Source organism: Nannospalax galili, unplaced genomic scaffold (assembly GCF_000622305.1).
Source record: "Nannospalax galili isolate Female #2095 unplaced genomic scaffold, S.galili_v1.0 scaffold1162, whole genome shotgun sequence".
NCBI lineage: Eukaryota > Metazoa > Chordata > Mammalia > Rodentia > Spalacidae > Nannospalax > Nannospalax galili.
Genome location: NW_008348999.1, coordinates 904,617 through 910,388, shown reverse-complemented (window position 1 = coordinate 910,388; position 5,772 = coordinate 904,617).

Genomic DNA, 5,772 nt, shown 5'->3' with positions numbered 1-5,772 from the left:
TCGTACAATTTTGTGTGTGTGTATACAAGTACATGAATCTGTATATATGGTCATGTGTATGGGTGTATGTATGTTTGTGTGTGTGCATGCATGTGTGTGCACATGGAAGGAAAGGTCAACCTTGGATGTAGCTCCCCATGTGCCAGTCATCTTAGTTATTTTGTTTTGTTTCTGAAACAATTTCTCATAGGACTAAGACTTTCCATGGAAGCTAGGCTGGCCAGCAAGTCACAAGGATCCAGCTTCTCTATCTCCCAGCACTGAAATTACAAAAACAGTCCTTGATGCACAGCTTTTTAAGTGTGGATTCTGGGGGATTGTACTCAGATCCTCATGCTTGTATGGCAAGCACTTTAGTGACTGAACTATCTCCCTGGTACTAACTGCTCATAATTTTCACATGTCATGAAGTCTTCTATTTTCTCTTGACTTCCCTTTACCCTTTGCCTCCTGCTCTTCTTCCTCTTCCTGTTGCTATTCCTCCTTCTATCTAAAAACAAAAACAAAATACCCTTAATATGGGATAATTAGAAAACAGGTAGCAGGCCAGATTTGTTCATAGACTTACTTCTTTGCAGTCATGGAAAATCCTGTGTAATACAGGTTGAGTATTCTTTTTATGTTTTTATTTTTTAATTTATTTCCTTTTTATTTTATGTGTATGTGTGTTTAGACTGCATGTATGTAAGTGTACCTCGATGTACAATGCCTGTGGAGCTCAGAAGAAAGCACTAGATCCCCTAGAACTGGAGTTATGGAAGGATATTAACCACCAAGTGCATGCTGGGAACTGAACCTGGATCCTCTACAAAAGCAGCCAGTGCTCTTAACTGCTGAGCTATCTCTAAAGTCCCCAGATTGAGGTTCAGATTTCATGTGTCTTTGGATTTGGAGATGTTCGCATATATGTAACAATTCACCTTGGCAGACGGGACAACATTCCAAACACAAAATATATGTTTCATATACTTATTATATACATAGCTAAAAGTAACATACAATAATTCAAAACAATTTCATATATGAAGCATACTTTCAGGTATGGCACTTTTCCACTTGTGGGATTATATTAACCTTCAAAGACTCTCAGATTAGGCTGGAATATTGATGCATGCCTTTAATCTCAGCATTCTGGAGGCAGAGACAGGTGGATCTCTTTGAGATCTAGACCAGCATGGTGTACATAGCAAGTTCCAGACTAGTTGGGGCTATGGGGATTCCTTGTCTCAAACAATAGTAACAGCAACAAACAAAAAGAAAAGGAAAGAAAGAAAGAAAGAAAGAAAGAAAGAAAGAAAGAAAGAAAGAAAGAAGGAAAGAAAAAGAGAAAGAAAGAAAGATGGGGGAGGGAGGGAAGGAGGAAGGAAGGAAGGAAAGAAGGAAGGAAGGAAGGAGAGAGAAAAGAAAGAAAAAAGAAAGAAAGAAAAGAGGGAGGGAGGGAAGGAGGAGGGAGGGAGGGAAGGAAGGAAGGAAGGATGGAAGGGAGAGAGAGAGAAATGAAAACAAACAAAAATCTCTCAGATTGTCAAGCAATACAGATTGTAGATTTTAATGAGAGTTACTCACCAGTGTAAGGGAATATATTGACACTAGCACTCGCTGTTGAGATATTTCAAATACTAGGGAAAAACTGCTATTGGAAACAACTCTATTTATATGTTACCAGCATAGAGAATCTAAAGAAAAACAAATTGACATACAAGTTTATTAGATAACTGTTAATTCATAGTGAATTTTCTAGTTATTCAATAAGGATTTTTATTTAATTTTGTTGTCTTTTTTGAAATTTCATTTAAAAAACTCAAAATATGTTTATTTTGATAAATTAAATCCAAATTCACATAAAATTATTGGGCCAAGAACCTTAGTGAAAAGAATAACGCATGTGCACAGGATAATAAATCAGTAAAATTGTTAGTAATTGAGAACCCCAGTGTACAAGTAGACCATGTAGAAAAATGCAACTCTGATACCAGTCAGCAGCAATCAGCCCAGGAAACCAATTCACTGTCTGTAGTTCTCAACCCAGGAACCCAGCCTCCTATCTATAAACCAGACTAGTAGCAAGTCAAACCACCATGTCTGGCAGCCAGTTCAGAAACCCTGTGACAATCAGCTCAAAATTAGTAGGATTTGGCTAAACCCTGTCAACTTAATTTTTCTGCCTGTTTACTCCTTGTGGCCAACCAGAAATAAAAGTAATACTCTCTTTCCTTAACCAATCATATGGGATGACTCTGCAGTTATCTGACCAACATCTGCTCCAACAGCCTATATTTTCAGGGAAGAAATGAAGTCTTTCATTTGTTCAAGACAACATTTTCCCATTCCTCCGTCTACCTGTCATTCTTAACTGTAGAGTGAGCAATGGTGTGGCTGAGTCCCTTGTTGGGGCAAACTAAATAAGTAGTCTTCATGTCTTCATTTTGGTCAGTCCCGTTCTCCAATCACACCATCGTTCTCCAATCACACCATTCTGAGCATGCTAAGTGAGCAGCAGAATTTCACTGGGAGGATTCACAATCCCACTCTGGGCTCCATATTCAGTCCCTAACTCTTATCCATGCCCATGCGCACAGAGCAGAAAGGCAGAAAGGCTATGAAACCAATTAGAAATCTATGCATGTGTTTTTTACATGCCACAGCCAGATTTCCCACAGTACCCATTCCAAAGCTTATAAATCTTAACATTTCAGCAAAAAGCAGGAGGCAAAGCTGAAAGAAAGAAAAGAGAAGTGTTGACTGGTTAAATACATTTCTAGTTAAATTTGAATTTAAGATACTGTGCTAGTTCCTTTGCACAATCAACTTGACTGGATTTGAAGTTCCCTAGGAGACACACCTCTGGGCATGTTTATGAAAGTATTTTGAAAGATGTTTAACTCAGCAGGGAAGACCCACCCTGATAGCATGTGGGTGGGAATTTGAACTGAATGAAAAGGTAAGAAAGGTGAAAACAAGTTGAGCACTCGAATTCAGCTCTCTCTGCTTCCCAACTGCACACCCAGTTTGCCTCGTGTTTCTACCATCATGACTTCTCCACCCTCAAATCAGGAACCCAATAAACCCATCTTCCATTAAGATGCTTTCTGCTGGGCATGTGATCATAGCAACATGAAAAGTAACTGGTACAGATACTCACCTTTTGCTGAGGAGATCTTGCATATTGTACTAACATACATACATTTGTGCACATGAAATTCAAGTTTAGCTCAGTGTTATGAACTTTCAACTGCTAAAGCAGATAACTCTGAGGTTAGCAGCTGTCTTTTATACTCTTCTCATGGTATTCTTAACACAAACTAGCACTGATGATTGCACCATGGTTTACTAGAATGATGCTGTTTAATTTCCAAATGTTTTTTTTCTGGCATATCTACTTTTACTGCTTTTAATAGAATGTGAATGGTCTTTCACTGCCTTTTCAAATTTGGTACCCACATAAAGTAAATATAAAATGGAGTTATCCCATACTGTTTTCTATTTTTTAGGGTATTAAACAGAACAATGATGAAAACTACATGGGATGTATGGATAGTGTAATGGTAGGACAACTTTATAGGACTGAAGCTCACAAAGATATCCAAGGTACTGAGAAGTTGTCAAGAACTGGTAGAAGCAAGGCAGGAGTCAGCCAGTGAGGCAGAGAGCCACAGCCACTGTGTTTCCAGGCATTTCTTATAAGTGTACACGTGTCCCCCAGGGAAGACACAGAAGGCATTCATAAAGAAAGCAATCCTGTTGCTTTGAAAACAAAAGTCACAGAGATAATTAGAAGTCAGGGGATATTGCATTAACTTTTCCTGGGGAGATTTATACAAATGCCTACTCACCTGAGATGGGCACAAACATCAGACCAACGTATGATTTCACCCAAGCCCAATTTAGTTAGAATAATGAATTTATTCTGCTTCCTTACAGAGCACGGGTGAGTGGTTACTTACAGGAACGTGGGTGACTTCAAAGCAGCTCCATCAGGCAACATCCCACTCCATCATGGAATACAACTTCACAGAAAGCTGCATCCTGGAGTCCAAACTTTTTATTCATCCTCCTCTTCCCATTTACTCTAGCATCTCCCAAGATTACTTGCAAATGGAGAGGGGACAGAGGAATAATACCTGAACTCTCAGATGAGTGCTTCCTTCATCAAGAATAGGGTGCTAACAACTCCAATATCATTACACAGACCTGGCTACAAGTATTGTTCTGTTCTACTTTGCCATGGCTACCAGGGCACAGTCAAAGATGGCAACTTGTCATGCTCAGAGGAAAAAGTGTCATACAACAGGGGGAAATTGTAAAGAGAAAGGGGGCATAAACTAAAATTTTTTTCATGTAAATTTCTCAGGTCCTTATAGGATATCTGAGAATATTTGTATCAATTTCTAGGAAAGGAAAAGTTTCCACATAAGAAAGTAAAAATTTTGTGTTCAAACCCTGCCAATTTAGAGGTTTCTCATAAAGACCTCTGGCTTTCCACTGATTTGCTTCAGCATTGTGTAAAATCAACGTTCCTTAATTTCAAAGTTTCTGACCAGTTTGAAATGAGATCAAGTTACTAAAGGAATAAAAATTCTAGTTAAAATGCCTTTCAAACTCAGGGAAAAATGAAAAGCATCTTTATCTGAGAATAAACTGAAAGATTCCCTTGCTGGCAGATCAGTTTTAAGAAAGCATGACCATCATAAATATATACAAAGGCTGGATGGAGACAGGGCTCAACAATAAAGTGTGCTTGATGCTCTTACAAAGGACCAGAGTTCAGTTCCCAACATCCACGCAGGGTGGCTCACAACCCCCTGTAACTCCTGATCCTCTCTGGCCTCTGAGGGCACTGTATGTACATAGTGCACATACAGTCAAGCAGGAATAAACACACACACAAATAGAAATTTTAAAAAAACTTAAGTAATAATGATAATGATAATAATTATATATGTACTCAATTACAGACTTCCAAAATATACAAAGCAGAGACAAAAGGAGAGAGATAAATTGCTTATCATGGCTAGAATTTTATACTCAGAAATTGGCTTAGCAATAGCCACCAAATCAGTAAATATAGGAAAGGAAAGAAAAATACTACAGTCTAGTCAGGCCTCTTTAACAAATACAGAGCACTAAATTCAGTGGATTCAGAGTACATATTCTTTCAAGTGTACATGAAATGTTAAACCACATGTAATGTAAAACAAGCCTCAAACCACGAAAAATGCTTCAGATATTACATAGTTGCATAAGTTACTTTCCTGTCTGCTACCATACAACTCCTGGACCTAGGAGCCTTATAGAAGGAAGAGCTTATTTGGCTTATGATTCCAGAGGGTACGAGCCCATCATACCAAAGAGGCATGACAGCAGGCAGTCAGAGCAGAGTGCTGAGTGCTCACATCTTCAAAAAGTCACAGGGAAGAGAGAGAGAGAGAGAGAGAGAGAGAGAGAGAGAGAGGAAGTGGAACAAGACTATGAGCTCTCAAAGCCCAACCCCAAATAACATGCTTCCCCCAGCAAGGCCACACCTAAGAGTCCATGACTTTTCACAACAGTCACACCCACTGGCGACAAAGTGTTCAAATTCTTTGAGTCTTAGAAGGCATTTTTTGTGCAAATCACCACAATAGTGCTATTTGAATACAGACAACATTACTGTGACAAGGTAACTAGAAACACTGGATAGTAGCATACCCCTAAGTAAGCATACTTTAAATAAGGTCAAAAGAGAAATCACAAAGTATTCTAAATTCAGTATTGATGAAAACAGAACATATC